General features: G+C 49.7%; 1 protein-coding gene across 4 annotated transcripts in view; it reads left to right on the top strand.

The window, feature by feature from the left end:
- Positions 1-20,398, top strand: part of LOC142559990 (uncharacterized) — a 37,280-nt gene that overhangs the window by 5,278 nt on the left and 11,604 nt on the right. Inside the window, exon 1 of one of the 4 annotated variants that reach the window (XM_075671722.1) lies at positions 14,716-14,854. The exons of the other annotated variants lie outside the window; for them this stretch is intronic. The gene's annotated coding sequence lies outside the window, so the exon portion shown is untranslated. Of the gene's footprint in view, positions 1-14,715; positions 14,855-20,398 lie in introns of those variants that run through there. 4 annotated transcript variants of the gene reach the window in all.

Here is a 20,398-nt window from a genome sequence, read left to right as displayed (position 1 = left end):
CGATTCTTTCAATTTTCCATTCTTTTTGCCATTATGGCTACCACGAAGCCACGCCCCCATTATCGCTGGGGTTGGCCACTCCACGCGTCAGATCATAAAAAACAAGTATAATCGAAAAAAGACATTTTTAAGGCGGCCCCTTGTCACTTTTACCCCCGATGCCGTTATCACACACCTTAGAACCAGATCAGTTCAACAGGGTTGTTGTTGTTTTATGGTTTGGACTCCTATAAGTGAATTTACTATGCTGAAGTGTCCACTTCTGCTTTTTACGCGCACACGTTAATATGCGACAACGATGGTTATTCGGCATTTTTGATAATGTCCTTTTTTTGTCGTTGTTGCTCAGAAATAAACGCATCGTCCGAGCACAGAGATCACCCACGCCGATTCCAGTGTCCTCAACTGCACAACGAGGGCATATTTCCATCATCGCAACCCTCTGGCTCAGCCGCTTTACGGCTTTACGGCTCGTACCCACGCCACTAGAATGAAGTGGCGTGGGTGCGAGCTCCTAAAAAAGCAATTTTATTTTTGCTTGCCAAAATCACTATACGATTATGAGGCACGCCGTACAGTGATTCTCACCCCCTGAGGTTCTTCAACGTGCACCGAAATCTCAGTTCACCGGTGTTTTCGCATTTCACATCCATCGAAATGCGACCGCCGCGGCCGCGATCCATTCTGGCAGCTCGAGCTCAGCAGCGCATCGCTATAGTCAGTAAGATTCCGCGGCGAGTTCGAGCTCTTTTACTGCGGAACCTTTGGGTACCAAAATCTTGCACTTCATCGCTGTTATCACCTGAACACCTGGCGGTATCTATGGTCGCCTAAACATCACTGATCCAAGGTACCCGAATGCGTGCGCCGCCGTTATGACAACGCGTTCTTTGAAGTTAGAATCACTGACGCTTTTCCCATCAGTAAAACTACTCGGGCTCGGAACCTCAAGCCTTTCACGGAAATCCCAATGGGGACGGAATCACGAGCGGTCAAAATTCATCTGAAGCTCCCACAACAAAAGTGCATCTCTCATAAGTCCACACGTTGCCTTTTGGACGTTAAAATCAATCATTCAATCAATCAATCATAGCCTGTGCGTTGCTATAATATGTTAAGACCCGCCGTGCTTGCTCAGTGGCTATGGTGTTGGGCTGCTGAGCACGAGGTCGCGCGATCGAATCGCAGCCACGGCGGCCGCATTTCGATGGATGCGAAATGCGAAAACACCGGTGCACTGAGATTTCGGTGCACGTTAAAGAACCCCAGGTAGTCAAAATTTCCGGAGTCCCACACTACGGTGTGCCTCATAATCAGAAAGTGGTTTTGGCGCGTAAAACCCCATTATTTAATTTAATAATATGTTAAGTTTAATCGATCACTCAGTCGGACAGCCGAACAATTCTCAGAATCCGTGGCCTCCTTTCCAACAAAGAAAGAAATGTCTCAACGCAAGTCTCGTCTCCCCGCAGGGTACTCGAGGAATTTCGCGTCGCTCAAGGACGCGCGAGGCAAATTGCGCACCTCTCACGCACGAGGGGATCGCCCGAGGGTGGCGCATAGCAGGTTAAACAGCCGAGCGCGGGGAATTCGTCAATGCGACTGCGCCACGCTTGCTGTCCGGGAACACGCACTGGCTGGCAGGCAGGTTGAGTGGCCCAGTTACCGGACGCAGCTATCGCAAGAAGGGCCGCCGTTCCGGACGAATTGAGAAGGGCCGCAGCGGCTGGACACGAAGCCGGAGGGGGATCGTTTAAACTCGCTCACACCTCGACTTCGGAAGCACGGCGGCTTCGATCGAAAGCGAGTCTGGAGAACGCGGTGCGTCCAGGAAAGGACGTGCACTGGCTGGCGCGAGGGAGGCGTCGGTTTTTTTGCGGGGCTCTCGTGGGAACCGGACTTTCCCTGATCGTGACCTGCGCGCGTCGGCGTGACCACGCGCCGCTCTCGTTTCGAAAGAGTGTTTACTCCGCGTATAGGGAGGCGCCGTCGGCATACGTTGCCGTTCGGCGGTAAAGTGCGCTCCTCGCACACATCGGAAACAGCCGCACCGCAATGTGCGACACTGTTTTTAAAGCGAAAGCTTTACTGGCCGCGAACTTGCGATTTCGACGTGCTCCGAGAAGGCACATGACGTCACACCGCGTTCCTCGTCGTTGCGTTCGCCTCCGCTCGCTTCGCCAGCTGCGTCGCATGCCCGATAACATGTCGGGGGATTGAAAAGGAGAGCTCGCGTGCGCCGCAACCACAGTTGAGGCGGCACTATGGACGGCGACAATTCTGATAAGCAGGAAGCGGCCTGAAATCGACATCGGAACGAGATGGGGAGGAAACGAATCGCCCAAGAAACAGACGAACAGCGCGCCGAACGACTGGCTAAATGCCGCAACATAGCTAGAGAACCAGACTAACCTGGACTTGCAATCAAGATTAACCAAGGCTAGCCACGCTATGCCTTAGCTTTCGCTACCTATATCCTGGCATAGCCGAGCTAAGCCACTGCCAATTTTTGTTTATGTTTCAGAGAGGCGAAAACCTGCAATAGACGAACGGGCTCGGGATTCGACGCACGCGCGCCGGTCGTTGCACACGATTACGCGTTTTGTAAAATGGACTCGCATAATTCGAAGCGCCGGCTGACGAGTGCACATTCGTTGTACTTTGTGTTCCTGAGAAAACCTTTCGGAATGGGCACTGCAGTTTGTTTAAGGCTAAAAGAAATGGCAACGTGAAAAGAATGAACAATTGCGGGAGCGACGAACGGTTGAGTTCAACGCCAACAAAGATGTTACGAGAAACCCTCTGAAGCGGAGGGCTCCAAAATAATGTTCGTCACATTGGGTTCTTTCACGAGCAAACAAATATAAGTAAGCGAGCGTTGTTTCAATCCGTCCCCATCGGAATGCGACTGCCGTTGCTGGGAATTGAATCCACGACTTCGTGATTGGCAGTGGAACCCGCAGAACACCATGTCCACTGAGTCACCGCGGCGGCTGCAAGAAACGATTGCCTGAACAGCTGTTCAGAGCGCTGCGGGGTCATCATGCCTACGACCCGCTGATGTGGCGGAGAGGAGAACACTTTGTTCTCACGGGCACCAGGTTGCTGGTTCGACTTCTTGCTTCCAGGGGATACCTTTGAAGGCGGACAAAGTGCCGCGGCACGCGCAGCTTTTTGTCAAAAAACAAACGAAGCCACTGCGCCTACGACAAAAGGCGATTCCGGAACGTCCAAACGGCCTGCAATTGCTTCCACATTGCTCGAGAGCTCTGGACAAAGGGATGCGAACCTTCGATACCATTCAGGAATTTCCACCCCACGAGGCAGGCAGGATTAATCGAGCCACCTTGGTCCCAGCGACTCCGTCTCTTCTGAGAATGGCTGTATCCCGACGCTATAAGTATGCGTACACACCTCTAAGGGCCACGAGCGGTGTCGCCTAGATCAGTTGGAGGACCGGGAACCGCGCCACCAGCACGAAGCATTTTACCCGTGGGTAAAATTAAGTGCAGTTGACAGCGGCGGTAAGTTACCGCACATCAAGTTGTCGACAAATCAGTAACACTTGTGGGAAAGTTCTTGATTTTTTGACACTACGAGCCACTTACTGCGAGGTATAACTTTGTCAATAACGTCATAATTTGGGCTTGGTGTATGATCACATTGAATTCGAACATCGGAACACAGGACGAGGACTGCTAGAATAAAAGGACGCACGCAGCGCCGACTTCCGACAGCTTTATTGTTCCGATATTGCAGGCACTGAAATACGAAAGCTTGAACTCAGTAACTTACTGTCGCCTCCGACGATCTAAGCCCCCGCGCCATAGTTGCAAGTACCGCCGCTGTTACTCAGTAGTTATGGCGATTCTGTTGCAGCGTAGGAGGTCGCGGTTTCGGTTGCCGGCAGCAGTGGCCACATTCAGAGAGGGGGCGGAATTCTAAACGCTCGTTGATGCCTAGCTTTTGAAACCCTCGGTCGTCGAAATAAGCCGGAAACTCTCACTAAGGAATATCTCACAACCCTCGATTTCGCTTTGGGACGTTAGTTCCCGTAATTACACAACGGGCGAATTTGCGCACAAGTGGAATGGGTCGTGCTGTCGGATTTCGCCGAGCATACGAATAAAGGACCCGACCAGAGAGACAAGGCGCATACGACAGCTGCCCCTTAAAGTCCACCGCCACTTCCTCGACAGACGTTATCCCACACGCCGCGCACACTTCGTTGCAATATTGCAATATGCGTTGCCTTAATTCGGCGCTCTAGCTTCGCCCGTCGTCCTGGGAACGATTTCTGCCGGCTCTGTTCACGAGTCTTTACGCGCTCGCATGACGAAATAGTTTTACGGGCGCCGTTTAAAAACGCCAACCAGCCGCGGATCGTTTCCTGCTCCCCGCGCCGCCAATCACGAAAGCTCGAGAACCGGCCGGGTCTGGCAAGTTCTGGCAAACTACTACTTCTTCTTCCTCCTATGTTTTTTTTTCTTTTTTCTCTCGCTCACGGCTCCGTTTCGATACCCCGCCGGGTAAAGCATCGGCGAAGATTGATGGCTGCCGCATCGGCGCCGCCGATCCCGAGAAGAGTCCGGGGATGCTTAGTATAGCAGGTAGCGGCCGCACTCCCGTGGCCTCCATGGGAAAAACCGAGCGCGTCGCTTCTTAGGTTGACGAGACGGGATGGAGGAAGTGTCTTCGCGCTGTCGTCGTTACAGCCAGCAAGGCGCGCCCGCGCCTCTGCGTACACACGCGCTGTCGGTGAAGCCGCTGTGCCGTCCGTCCGATCCGAGGGATGCTGAGCCCGCGCACAGCGAGAAGCAACACTGCTGCCGACAAGAGGCGCCCGGCAGTGCCTCGGTGAAAACGAGAATAGCTCGGCTTACGCGCTAGGCGAGATCCCCCGGTGTGCCGCTGGTCTCGATGTGTGTAACAAGCCTGAACCAGATTTTTTATTTTTTTTTTTTCCACTGACGCATGCATGCCGGTGTGACGTTGGCGGACGATCAGGTCTCTGTTTGGCAACGTCTGGTCTGACTATTACTAGTATTGAAATTAAAGCAAGGGAACACGGTTAGTGCACCTTACAGCGGTGACGGCTAATCTTATTCACGTGGCGATGAGCGAAAATAATATTAAGCCGGTACTTCGCGTGTAATTAACGAAGTCGCTATTAATAAGTGTCACTCCTGAACACTGGCACGGCCCAGACGCTTGTTACCGTGTATGCTTGTGCTCGTCACTCGTGCAACTTGTATGCGTGCTTTTAAGTGAGTCATTCCATGCATAACCAATGTCACTTGGAGTATAGAATGCTTGGCGTAAGTTTTGGCAAACATCTCCGACACCCATTCAGGTATGCATTTACAGTATAAAAAGAAATGCCACAATGCATTTTAGAAAAGGCACGTATAGAACGAAGGACGATGTAAAGGTGAAAGACAGGACGTCCCTGTGCCGTGTTATTTACTTTTCATTTAGCTTACACGCCTTTTATAACATCAGCCTGTGCCAACCCACCCATTTTGCTGCTATTCTCGAATGGCACCAGTTACTGAAAAGGTGCGGGAAGTACTGAGATGAACAGGGGTAAAGTATGACAACGTCCATGCACACACAGATACACAAAGTCGCAACAGACTGTCGCGTTTAAACTGTGCGATGTTGCAAAGACTTGGAACCCACCGTCAGCCAATCAGAAAGCGAGCTCGCAGAATCCAAGCTGACGCCTAATAACCGTGCGTGATTAACTGGTGCTACGTCAGCATTCTGCTGATTGGGGCAGATTGGTGCATATGCGCTTAAGGAAAGAAAAAAGAAGCGTTGAGAACAGGGCGTATAGCAGACGACACACACGATCGTTGACGCTCTATTATTGGCCAATCACAACAGCCAAGGCCCAATAGCGAAGCATTCCTACGCCTAAACGGGCGGCAATGCGAATTCTCCTTACGATTGGCTCAGCGCTAGCAACAGCTTTCAAAATGTTGCACTGTTTCAATTAGAAGGAGCAGACGACCTGGTTCGCAGCCCGTCTCTCGGCGCGAAGCTCTCGTGACACATTACTCGGGACGCTCCTGCAAGACGATGCTCCGTGACTTCTTTGTTCTTGTTCTAGCTTCTGAATCGCGGCAGCAGTGCTTGACAAGACTTTCCTTTCAGACTGCATGAAACAGGTACGCGGCCCTGGCCCCAAAGGCTTGCTTTTTTTCTTTCTCCATTCTTTCTTTCATTAGACGCCCTGTGCAGAACACAGTCCCCGCTCGCTACAGCTTCCCACCCGCAAATGCCGCGGTAGATATACCGTGTATGGTCCACTTTCGCTGACGTCTTCGACGCATCAACGCTTCACAGTTTAGCACCTGCAGGCCGTTTGATGTGAATTGTTCTTGACGCGAAGCTCTCGTCAGGTCTTCCTCATAGACGCTACACCATGTCGACCTTCCGTGAGCGCTTTGTTCTACAGCTTCTGAATCGCCGCTGCCAAGCATGCAACGTGTCCGATCTACTTTCACCGACGGCGTCGATGGACTATCGCTTCTCGTTTTGGCGGCGCCTGCAAGCTTATTTGTGGGCTGCCTCTTGAGGCGAAGTTCCCTCGAGGTCTTGCTCATCGAACATCCCGCACTTCGACGGTTCGTGATAGCTGCGTGCCCACGAGTCGCCGCATCTGTTCTCAACTGAGGTTTCGCTGTCGCACAGTCTTATCACCATAATCTTTATAAGGCATACATTTGTCATTTAAAAGTAACATCCGTACTACTACTGTTACAAGCTATAGCGACAACCGCAGGTTTTGGCATTTTGGTTATTTCTGGCAAATTTGTAGGACATCAATTGAAGTAAATTTTAAAAGAGCAAACAGAGTTAACTAAGGGGCCAGATGTCGTGTGATAAAGTGTTCTAACGTTTTGTTCTCGACCCCATGATTTTATTTAATATGCGTGTTTATAAAGCTTATCCTAATTGTAAGACTACTTCGCGCTCAAAAGTGCCGGACTGCACGTAGTCCTTGCGTCAAGCGATCCGCACAGTACACTCCAATTGGACAAGAAAGGTATGGTTAGTATTAAACCGTCGTAACTGTTATAACACATAGTTTAGTTAAAATATGCGGTACTCTTCAACATTCGACTGACCTTTTCTCGATGGTGTGGTTCCAAATTTGTACAGCCTTGAAATTCTGCCTGGTTCAGTTTCCGCAAGTTCAGCCGTGTGAATCATCACAAGGGTCAATGCCCATTAGTTTCCCAATCAAAATAAAACAAAGATCTGAGGGAAGAAAAAATACAGCAGAATAAAAGAACCAGGACCACGTAAACATTTAGCAACCTGCGCACCATAGACAGCGAATAGCCTCTTTTCGCGCATCTATATCGTACTTTCGGTGCCAACGTTTGTCAAACCAATTAATGCCCAGGCATCCAGTCGGCACTGCAACATCTTTCTGAAGTTTAATAAATTGCTTCCGATTCTCCTTTGATTTCGGTCCCTAAATTATTTACTCACTGAAATCGCGGCGACGACAGCAAATTGCAGCATGAGCGACTTTCTGCTCGACCGTCTTATGAATGGATGGATTTTATCAGCCTTCCATTTGAAGCTGGCTGATGAAGCAATCTCAGTCTTTTTTACTTGGCTGCAATGTCTTCCGCAAGCGTAACAGTGGCATCTATGAGACTGGAGGTCCGACTCATATAGACATCCGCGTCCAAGATCTCCGGCAAGAAGAAACGCGCAGCACCGGAGTTTCAGAGGCGGTCTGGCAGTCAGCTGTACAGGTATGGACCGCGTTATTGGGACTGCGGGTATCATATCAAGGTAGAATTCGCGACTCTCGCGGGCTGGGGGCTCAGTTCCCCCAGGTATTTTTTTTTCTTTTTCTTTTTTTTTTACGTGCAGCCGATGCAGTGAACGTAACCAAATTCCCACGTTCCGAAAAGCTATTCAGCGCAATATCTGCCGCGAACGAGCTAAGCAATACACCACAAGTGCAACGCGCGCTCTATTCCAACGGCGACAATAGAGACAACGGCAAGGTTCATCCGTAGGCACGCTGATGTTTCAATGGGCGGATCTATTTTTGTCAAGGCGGCCCTCTCATTCTCGAAGTGTCATTCCTATAGCTCGCCCTTACTTCTACGAAGTACGTCCATCTTCCCGCTTCCCAACAGCTTGCCTTTAGCCGGGCTCCTGACCGGACAAACCGCGGTCGCAGCCTTCCCGCCGCACTGCACGAGAAATCTGCGAGCCGGAGCACAGTGCTGGGAAGTCGCAAAGGGCCGCTGGCGTCGTGTTCAGACAGTAATGGTTCTGCGCGCCTCGCTCGCGGTGTATACGGCGGAACCGGTCTGCCGCTCGGCGACCGATTTGTGGCCCGAATGGAAGCCGAAGGGGCTGCGCATTGTTCGCGCAACGAGAACCAAACACGACTGCGACCGATTAAAGCCTCGTTTCGCTGTTCGCGGAGGGCCGCCATTCTTAAGCGGCATATCAACCACATGGAGGGAGTATACGCTTCCGACGCATTTCCGGCGCGGCCGCCTGTTCGTCGCCGCGCTGCAGACCTACTTCTGTGCGCGACGTCACAATTACGCGGTGGTGCCGAAGGCGGAAGCAGCGCTCAACACTGCCACATCCGTTATAGCCTCCTGAGAGCTCATAGAGGTCCGCTTTTATATCCTTTGGAAAACTGGGCTAGAAATGACAATCGAAATCATTCAGATCTAGCTTGAAGCTAGATACATGCCGCACCACAGATCAGTGATTTAATCGTCTTGTTGTCATCATCACCGACGACGTAAAACGCCAGTGCAGTACAAGTCTAATACCATAAGGCTGCGCTGATAACCATCATGATGAACCAGTACAACGGACTGCGGTGCGTTTAACATGAGGTGCACAAAGAAAAGTGTTTTCTCCTGAAGAAGCACGGGAGATAGTCACTTTGTCAATGTACACGGAGATGATGCTATGCACACGTACACTGTCAGTCCAATCAAAGTCGCTGCATCAAAGTCGGTGCAGTGTACGCCGAGAGGGCCATTTTATTTACATAGGATCCCCGGATGTAACGCTTCCTCTTAATTGCACGACGTGGCAACTAAACGCCTCAGTCGTGACTTATCATAAGCTATTCAATCGCAGGCAACAAGCCATGCTGTATGACACGGCACTACCTCGACAGGCTCAGGACATCCCCGCAGAGAAAAAAAAGGACACTTTCTCGGAGCGGGGATTGCAAAACTATCGAGGCACGCTAGTTAAACACTCTCTACACTGGTCACCGTGCGCCAGTCATTATCATGCCTTGCGTGAGCACTGCATCGATCAGTGAAAGCACTACACTCGCGTAGCAGCCACAGCTATAGCTGTGCCTTGACTCCGCCGATGACGACCCGAACGAGCGACTGCGGTTTGCGTGGTCAGATATCAGCACGCGGCCGCTCTGGACCTGAATTCCCCCTCCCAACACCGACCGCATTTCTCGCCTAATTGGGCCTTAAATGACTCTGCGCACGGACTCGGTAAGAGAGTTCGGCGTTATGAAAGCTAGAGAGCGGGCAAGATCCAATGATCAAAGCAAGCCTATAGTATGTCAGTCCACTGCGTTTTTTTTCTTCTGGCCATTCTTGCATGCCACAAAATCCCTTCTGCACCTCATGAAGGATAGTGTATTGTACGAACGCTTGTGACAACGAAGATTCATCTGCGAGTGACTCTGCGAATGACTGACTTTTTATCAATTTTCTCCTCTCTCCTTCTTATCTATTCTACCCTATTTACGTCCCCAAGTGTAGGGTAGCCAACCGGGCACGTCCTTGGTTAACCTGCCTACCTTTTTCTCTTCGTTAATCTCTCTCTCTGCGGCTCTGGCAATCAGCTTTCGCCGATCCTCCGATGCCGAACTGGTGAGACCGTCTCCCATTGCTCGTGCGTTGCGCTTCAGTTGGGAGAGTTATTGCGGTTTTTTAGCAGGCCCATGTGGCATGGCATAGGGTAGCTCGTCCTGTATAGAAAGGGCAATGGGGTTGATAAAGGGTGGGGTACATCACCTGGAGGAACGTGAGATGAGGATAGGTGTTAGTCTGGAGTTTCCTCCAGGCCGTAGCTTCAGTTCTGGTGAGAGATGGGCGTGGTGGCGGCACCGTTCTTCTCTAAAGGCGGTAGTGCTGAAGTATTTCGTAGCAAGTGTGTAGTGCTTGTGGAATGTGGTCCTCTGCCGTCTCTTGCAGTGCCCGGTTGTAGTGACTTGGGTACCATAGGAAACTATTCGATATATGTTGCAAGTATGTGCATGGTGCAGGCATTACGCCGATTTTATCAGCGTTAATTACATGTACGCAATAATTCTTCAAGTCATTCATATCATCAATATGCTGATGGCGTTTCAGGACAGGCGGCATTGCGTCTCGACTGGCTGTAAAGAAAAAGTCTGTCGGTGCACCACGCAAGGGCACATGCAGGCAGTACACAATCCCAATTAAGACGCGGCACTATTTTCTGCCGCGCATTAGTGATCACAACAGTACACCTGCCTTTCTTCAAGATGCTATGCGGTATTCGAGCAACAAGCTAGAGCAGGTGCACACTGTGGTCTGTTTCACCAACGGCAGTCGACGCACTGCCCAAGATTATTGCCGTTGATCGACAAACTTCGCATGGAAAAAGCTTCGTCGATCATTTCGAACACGAACAGACGATCGCAGACATCCAATGAGAAAAGAACATGCCTCTTGTAGCCAGGACATCCCTGCGCACGCATACAAACGCACGTCGTCGTGATGAATGGTTTGCCGAGAGCGCACCGATTTATGTTCAAGTTCACCTCGTGCGCAGTGAAAGTGTGTCATCGGCTCCTAATTGCGCTGGCGCACACGATGTTTCGTGCGGTATACGAGGTAAAAGAGGAATTCAAACAGTCGCTCCCAAACTGCACGAAAATAGCTGATTGGCGTGACCAGCCGTGAGGACTGCGCCGAAGACGATCTAAGAGGTTCACAGATGCAGTCGTTGACCTAGACGGTATACGTCAGATGCAGCAATTAAGATAACAAAACTCAGTGCTGACTGCTGTGGCTGACACTGGAGCTACAATTGCGTTGTACCCTTTCCTTCACACCATTAAGGTCTTCGGCAATCCTCTGCGATTAAAGATATTATTCTGCCAGGACGCACCTCAGAGATCTCGCGGTCAACAGGCAAGAATATCTAAAACCCACGCAGCCGCATCGCCTGGAACGGTGTTAGTTATCGCGCACACGTTCAGGTACAACCGGTCAACGCCGAAACGAACTTGCACTGCCGACACCTGTGACCTCGACCAGCGACAAAGCTTCCCACGCCGCATGCTTGACTCTGCGCACCACTGCAGCGTCTGCGCACGCGGAAGGGTTGCTTCAAGCTGTCAAGGCGCAAAGCCAGCGGCGGTGCGCGGGACAGCCGCTCCTTCGGCTGCGGCGGACATTCATCACACTCTAGATGCGAGACCGCCCAAGGGCGCGCGAACTGTTCCAAGGTCGACGACGACGACGACAAAGAAGAAGCGTGCGGACCCGTCCAAAGACGCCGCCGCGAAAATTGGGGCCGCGCCTCTGACGTCGGAAAAGGCGTGCCATGAATAGCCGATCCGGTATACAACCGACAGCCAATGGATTGTACGGAGACGGCCTAGTCTCAACCTTGAACGCGCCTCCCTGATGAATAGAGAGAAAAGAAGTTTTATAGGGACGGACAGGCCAGCAGGAAGGCCTGGTTTTGAGATAGCTTGGCTGATATCGAGTTAGCCATATCTACGGTGAGAACTGTTAGGCTCAACGAAAAGTGGCCAGTTGCCGGATACACGTAATCAGCCATCGGATACAGGTGGCTTGTCGTACCAGGGAGCATCGTCGCCACGTGCGCGACCGAGGGACACACCCATTGATGCTTATACATGTTTCCGTTCCGTTCTGTTTTTTTTTTTTTTCATGTACGAGCAACTGGCTACGATTGGGTGCGACAAACATCAGTTGTTCGTCCGCCTCGTGTCGTACCCGACTTCCACGTTACGTTCTTGAAATGTTCATGGTACGAAAACGCAGGCGTACAAAACACGGACACAACAAGAACGATATGGACAACAGAACGCAGACTGTCGTCTGAATGCTGGCAAAAATAAGGATGACAAAAATTATTTGCGCACGCTCTATGGAAATGAGTGCCAATCCGCCAATTACGGACACACGTAGGCATAGGCGAAAGATGGCGGTTTAAGCACGACAGCTCCTCGTTTTCAAGATAATTGAGGGCGGACTTACGCACTTGCTACCGCCATTACTGACATGTCGCGTCTCTGTGCGAAGTTCCTCAGCTTTCCGCCATCCTAAGTACTCGTACGTACCCTGCTCTGACCAAAACAGTAACCGAGAGAGACCAGGTGTCCCGTAGACTTCCGGTAACGCATCTCTAACGGAAATCGCGTAAGCATTGGATAACCTCCGGCTAACGCACACATACGCTTCCTTGTGCCGACTTTCTCGAGTAAATGGAGGCGCAGGCTAACCGGTCGCCAACCGTCAAGGACCGTGGCTGTCCTCCGCATACGACCACAGCCTACAACGGAGGTCCACGCTCTGCGGCAAGCAAGGATACGGACGCTGCGGACGTAACGGCTTCGACGACCGCGCCCCAACGCGTGCGCGTGCGACAGAAAAAAAAAGGTAAAGCAATCGTCCACGACCGGGATGACCCGGGGCGGTGCCCGGCGCAGCAAGTTTCAAAGCAAGGCGCGTTGCGGAAAGAAATTAGCATCGCCCGCAGCGCCAAGACTAGCGAGTGAGATACGGACGCCCAGAGCGCGCTACAGGTGCGGTGCCATTGAGGGGAAAACAAAATGGCCGTCGATTTTCATCACCCGGAACAATCAGACCACGAGGCGAGTGAGAGGAAGGGGGGCGGGGGAAAAGAATGGCGCCTGAGTCTCTTACCTTGAACCGTGCTAGCTGGATTCTCTGGGGCCGAGAGGGACCGGGGAAGCTGACCACGCCCGTGCCTGGAGTTACAGCGATATGGAATAATTCTCCTTCCGCTGTGGAAAGTGCGTATCCCTCTTCTGACGCGCGTGCGCATAGCATACGTATAACGAACGATTGCCGAGAGGACGAGCAGCGATATAGCCGTGATGGATGCTCTAAAACATACTGTTCCAAAAAATGTTAGCCGATGCTCGTAACAGCTTTGGTAAGGATGCCGAAGAGGGAAGGGCCGTTAGGCGATCAACGTATATGCAACGCACTGCGCATAAAGAGGTACTCGTATCTCGACAGGGGCCTTCGGCGAAGTGCGATACAATGGGATAGGGAAAATGCAGTACTAGATTTTTTTTTCTTACCTTGTCCGGGTTCGCAGCGATCCTTACTGATACCACGCTGCGATTGCTCCGACCGCTGTTCTTTATTTTGTTTCTTCGTTGTGGCATTCACTTTGCATCCACTCGCTACTTGCAGGAGTGGACATAGAATAACGGTAATTGAGAGCGGGTCAATGATGTTACAACGCCGTTCGAAAACATCAAGAAAAAGCAAGGAAACAAAAATTGTAATAAATAACTTACGAGCAAAAACTGTCTTGACGTAAACTCCAACTTACCAACACGTTTGATGACTTCGTGGACGGAAAAACAACTTATTTATACTTTGAAACGTAAGCAATAGCTTTGATGGGGGCGAAATGCGAAAACACCCGTGTACTTAGATTTCGGTGCACGTTAAAGAACCCCAGGTTCTCCAAGTTATTGCAGAATCACCTACTACGGAATGCCTTATAATCAGATCTTGGTTTTGGCACGTAAAACCCATATTTTATTTTTTAACAATAGCTTTAAGACGATATCGCCGCCAATAGAACGACGGTTCTTTTAAGAACGCGCGGAACACGAATAAACAAGACGGAAACACAAGATGACAGGACAAAGCGCGTCTAACAACTGATTATTCTTCGTACGTTTGTCAAATCTGTATATTTTTATATTTATGCAAGAGAAGTAAAAGTGAATCTCCTGGCCCCACTTGTTGCTCTGGGACAAAGACGTAACAGGCCGCTAGCGACATAATGCTCCCTGCTCTATCTGATGAAAAAGAAAACATGCGTCGACAAGGTGCTGAAGGTAACAGACGATCACTCGTAGATAGCAGACGATGTCACCGAAGCTTCCTGTACAGTTACGCCTAAGCGAATACGGAAGCGCATTATTTATTCCGATGTCAGTCGACAGACAACTTCAGTCACCAAACCTGACGTAGAGCAAAATTTACTATCGAACGCCCTCCTAACGGGACGAAATCTGAGCCCAAACAGGCTGGCCAGAAGCGGCACTTGCAACCCTCTCCAGTAGGAATTCCGAGACTCGGTGCACCTACTCTCAGAAGGACTTACTTCTGCTTTACGATATCGATTACTACCGAGACAGACGCATAGAACGCGTGGTATAAGAGACAGAAAAAAAAAGAACGAGCTTGGCAGGTGCCCAACGTGGATGGGCGACCGCCTAAAAACAAGCGAGCCGGGGAAAGAACATGGTTATCACTCTTGCGCTGTAGGGACACGGTCGCGCTCGCGACAGGCGGCGGCGCGTCACAGGCAAATGCCGAGGGTCGATCATTTTTAGCAAGCCGAGAAACGGCTCAAGTATACGCGCACGCGGCGCCCGGAGAAACGCCGTCTCGGCGGGGACCCGATCATGCGGAAAGTTTGACCCCGTCTCTTTACTCAGTCTCGCTGCTTTCTCGACATACTCCCACCCAGGAAACGAAAACGCGTTTCCTCCGGGCAGCTACACACTGACGGATCAGTCGGGCGCAACGAGCGTCCCGCCTCCGTGTGTATTTCCTTTTTATTTCTCTCTCTCTCTCTCTTTCTTTTTGGAAGCAAGCAACATCCATATTTTTAACACTGCGCAGCGTTGCGGGATGGCATGCGACGTCGCCGCCAGCGCGTGGGATAAATATTTGCAGGTCTGGCGACATAGACAAGCTATAGAGACAGCTTTAGAAGTGTTCATTAATATAGTTTATTTCATTCCCTCATGTGACAGTGTACACTCCGTATATGCCAGGTGCTCATTTACTCCGCCCGGTGCCGAGTTACTGGCACGTATTTCGACTATAGTCACTAGCCATACGTCATACATACGCCACAGCTGATTCAACGAGTTTCGTGACAGCGTCGTCGCTTATTGTCGACGAGTTTAAAGCCGTTTTGCGACCTACCTGGTAAATGTGACCCATTCGTCATTTCAAACGCGCTGTTTTTACCGCTTTATAACCGGCCTGATTTATACGCTTAGAGCGACAAGCGCTGCCCTACATGTTGTGCAGCGTGGTTGGTCTCCTGACTGCTCAAACGAGCAGACGCTGCGGTTGCAAGTACGCGTGCTTCGCTGTAAAGTCACCCAGTTTTACAACATCAGTGTCCGTAATTTTTATCGGAGCGTCAACGGCTTGCGATGGGGAAGATGTGGTCGCTCTCGGAGGTAGCTTTAGCTCGGCGCCAGCTTCGAATTTCCAATTCAAATACATGTAGAACGCAAAAAAGAAAAAAAAAACATAATTACAAAACTGCTGAACCGATTTGAACGAAATTTGTTGAATTTAGGAGAGAAAACTGAATTTAGCGGTTAAGCGTAATTCTGATTTAGGGCCTCATAGTTTTTCCAAAAAATTGCAGGAAATTTGTAAGTTCCATAAAATTAAAACACGCAGTTCACAAATGCGTAACCCTACACGAGAAACAAATATCGCAGTTCTGTTAACCGCATCTATTAGAGCGTCTAAAGCGTACAAATTTTATATATGAAAATACAGCCTATATGCGAAATTGTTACAATGTTTACGAGTGCTTTGCGAAAATCCCACTTACAAATTAGTCGTGTATTTCAGAGCTGTGTGTAATACATCGATTTTGTTGGCTTTAGATGTCTCAGTAGGTACAGTTTAGAGAATGCGTGACCCCCTTTTTTGTTGCCGAGTTACGGAGTTGTAAGCTGGATGCCTCCGTTTCCTTAAGTTCAGCGAATCGCAAGATTTTTTTTTTTCCTAAAACAATTGATGGCCCAAGTATGAAATCTGCTTCCTGCAGTCGGCAGAGTCTTTTAAATGTGACAAACATCAACATAGGTGGTCTGGATGCCGAGCAACACGATTCCTCGGTTCCCATGTATTTAGGCAGGAGTGTATGTGGGTATGTGAATATTCGAAACTTTCGAATAACGAACCAAATAGTGACTATTAGTAAATGCGAATATTTTTGAATAGTTCTCGAATATTTCAAAGCGTCGAATGTGGGCAGTTAAACTTGAAACTGGAGCAAAACCACGATAAATTTGATCCCCGCGGGCACTATATAAGCATAAGATATAAAAAAAACTTACGTATACGTGGAGCAGACCACGTCGCTCAGGGAGCCATACTTTAGCGGCTATACGGCGATCATTCGCACCCTCCAAGGAGTACTGTGTATGCTAATAAATTGATTATTTGTTCATAATGCTCATTTTGTGCTTTTAGCAAACAATGCTTCGTAACGTACAATGTAACGACAGAAACGTGCTAACGTCATCAGTACCATAGCGTGTGAATATCATTCTACATTACTTGCGAAAACGGCGCTCTTTATTTAAAAAAAAAGTAATATTCGAAAAGTATTTGATTCGATTCGCTTCTGGCACTATTCGACTGGTATTCAATTGAGTATCGAAATTACTATTCTGCTACCTCTATAGCTCACGGGTAAACCTAGCTCTTCAAGTATTGGGCAGCCGTACATGTACTACGCTGCCTGCCGTGAGTGTACAGAAGCGGGCTCGAGCTTCTGCAACGGTGCGCCGTATTAACGGTGCGTCCCGCAGCGGTGTCCAGCGAACTCGTGCGTGCGTGCCGTACTCACGCCTGACGAAACATACGACGCGTGCACGTTACGTGCAGCGGCCACGCGCCGCTCCACGGCCCCGGGCGCATTTCCTGCGCCCGACGTCGTTATCGCGTCGTCGACGTTTCTGTTACACGGCGGAAACTCTGTTGCGTGCGCCGGTGGGCGGTCATTGCGTGCCGGGATACGGGTAACGAGATCGCGAAATAATCGCGGGAAGCATTGTTTTGCAACAAACCGCGCTCACTCGTTTCAGGCTACCTCTCTGATGAACGATACCGCATAAAAACATGCTTCCGTGAAAAATAAAAAGAAATAAATTTATCTGTCGTCTGCACCGCCAGAAAGTCAAACTTGTGTTAGTCAAAAGTCAGGTAGCTGATTCCAGCATGCTAGACACGAATGAAGTATAAGTACTGCAGTGCTCAGCGATTGAAACGCGATACTCGGACAACATGGCGGCCGGTACTTTCTTGCGCCACCGGCGGGCGCTGGTGACACTGAGATTATGCATTTTTGTGTGACGTGAAAGCGAGAATCTTTTTGATACATCGTAACTGCGTCCGGCCTCCTCGGCGACCACCCAGCGACCAGCGGTGGCGCAAAAAGCGCCAGCCGCCATGCTGTCTGAGTATCGCGTGTCAAAACTGTGCACTCAACATACCAACCCAAAGTGCAGTCCGTGTCTGGCCTTGACTAGCTATAAAAGCATTGGGCAAAAGTTGTTTAAGCATCCGGCTTCAATTTCTCAACACCTGAAGTAGAAGTGAGTGATTCAAAGCAAAATTAAGTACTGAACAAGTTCTGCCCAAACTCGGTAAAACTAGCGGTCAGTCAGTCCTATTGCCGCTGTCTCGATACCGTCCGGTAATGACCAGAGCCTCGTTATAGTGAGTACTACGGTCACCGTAAATGACTCAAATCGTGCTGACATCGCAAAGCCGCGCAGAGTAGTAGTGCTCAAATGTACCGGGAGGCGGCACACAGGTTGCAAGATAATCGGACATGTATAGGGTAGACAGAGTATTCCCCTTGGACTTATACAAAAATTTGTCATTGCTAAATATTCCATACTGTGCCTGTTTTTAGTAAGCTCAATGCCGAATTGAAGTAGACGAATGTCTAAGGGAGTGTAAGTACGTGGAGCGTGGTGGTAAGGTTAGCCACGTCAAGCACTTCCCCACATTTTTGTCAACAGCCTAGACAGCTGCGCTTTCGTTCCTCTGGCTGCGTGACAGAACAAACAAATAAACCTCGGGCCAACTCCCCCGTCTTCTCTCGCGGATGCTTGACGTCTGACCGGACTCGTAATTCCGGATCGGATCGTTCTCCGGATCGCATTGTTGCTAAAGGTCCACAAAGGATTTCTTGAGCCCGCATATGCACTACGCTATGGCTTAGGCGTGTCTCTGAGAAGAATGGAGGAGATCTAGGCGCGCATTCCAGGTCAGCTTTGACTCCCCCCTCCCCCCTCTACGCCAGAGACACGCTTGTGCGGGCGAGGGCACGGGAACGGCAGCGCTCCACAATATCCCAGCATTTCTATAGCGTCCAGCTATTGTAAGTGTTCTGCCACTTATTGTCAACAGTGTTCTGAAACAAAAATTCGGACGCTTCGTCTCTTGTCTATACGAGATCTGGAGCTCCGACATCATCCCTCATCGTGTTATACGCGTAATGCGCTGTGCAACGACCTTGAACGGAATGTGATTTCTGCAGACTATAATTCAAATATTAGCTTTTTTTATTTATTGGAAGCATCTGCCGCAAGGCATAACGAGAGAGCCGCGGTGACCCAGTGGCTATGGCGTTGCGCTGCTGGGCATGAGGTCGCGGGTTCGATTCGAAGTCACAGCAGCCGCATTCCAATGGGGAGGGAATGCCAAAAACGTTCGCATGCCGTTCTTGGCGCGTTAAAGAATGCCAGCTGACCGAAATCAATTCGGAGCTCTTTACTGCGGCGACCCTCAATACCTACCGTGCATCAAGATAGTCGAAATTTGGGCTTGTTCACCCGATCATCTATTGTGCAGTTTGCTGGACGTTAAACCCGAACATTCATGATTTTAGTTAAATCCATAACGAGAGAGAAGAGAAAAAAACACAAATTCTGCAGCTCTGCGGCGAGGAACTGGAGCAGTGTCTCTGAGGACGTGTTCTGCGTCACCCAACAGCCACAGCACTGCTACGTTTTGTTAGTCGTAACAACAATCACAGGTGCTCAAATGCCAAGCGTTTACTGTCCTCACCTATGAAAGGAAACGGGGTTAGAATCCACGAAGAGAGAGAAAAGCAAGTAGTGACAGAGTAATGCGTTCGATTCAGTGGCATGGAGCTTACGTAGAAGAATTCAATGTCGATACCATTCAGCGAAGGGTTTGTCGTGGGTCTGGGAGAGAGAGAGAGAGAGAGAGAGAGAGAGAGAGAGAGAGAGAGAGAGAGAGAGAGAGAGAGAGAGAGAGAGAGAGAGAGAGAGAGAGAGAGAGGCTAACTGCAGTCCTAAGAAAATATTATAAATAAGAAGAGCGCCCCATTCCGTGCGGCTCAGTATGGAGAAAGAAAAAAAAACAAAAATACTGAAAACACGAGAGGATCGGCGGTTTGCTCTAAAAAGAAAAGGAGAAAAAAAAACAGCGCCAAATTATAGTCACGTCGTTTTTAGCAAGGAGTTTCCAGCTTCCTGTCCAAGACGAGGAAAGAAAGAAAAAAGTGTTTCGTGTAGGACAGTCAGGCGGCGTCCGTTGAGCTCTTTCCCGGCGGTGGTGCCTCATCATGTGAATTGTCGTTCGTGACAGCACTGGGATCGTTCGTTCGCGGTGAACAAAATGACTCGGCCTGGCCCGCAGTTACACTTCGGCGGCGAGAATAACTGAACGCGGTATGCAGCGCAGTTCTCCAATCCTAAAGCAAAACGTAACATCTTTCTCTTTACTCTAGCTCGATAGACGTGAAAAGTATGACACAAATGTTACAAGCATAGACGACATTGCCTGGTTCACTACAACCCGAGAATGTACACGACGTAATGACACAAAACTGTTACATTCGTAACACTAGTACTGCTAAAGCCCATTTATGAAATATTGCGATGCCCTAGCACAGCGTGCATTACTTGAATAGCGTTCCGCTTGTAACGCTTTAGTTGACGAATTTACAGAATTCCGTTCTTTTACTCTCGCGAAGTTACGGCTGACCCATTCGTTGAAGTTACTGAAATTTCTGGCGATCTTTCCAGTTCTGTAAAAAACTTGGCGCATAACAGATCCAAACTCTGCCTCCGATAAGTCATTATAATGTGTTTTCTTTCTAGCACGACAAATTTAACTCAAACCGAAAGAAAAGAAGGATACAGGCGCCGACATAGGTGAAAAAGATTTTAAAAACTGGCGTTTCGGCCCCCACACGGGAGTTTTGTTCACAATGAAGGGGAATCAGGGTGGGAACGAGGTTATACTCCGTTGAGTAGATGACACAGGGGGCAGGCATAGATCGGGTT

Source organism: Dermacentor variabilis, chromosome 10, assembly GCF_050947875.1.
Source record: "Dermacentor variabilis isolate Ectoservices chromosome 10, ASM5094787v1, whole genome shotgun sequence".
NCBI lineage: Eukaryota > Metazoa > Arthropoda > Arachnida > Ixodida > Ixodidae > Dermacentor > Dermacentor variabilis.
This window is presented reverse-complemented; position numbering and strand designations above follow the sequence as displayed.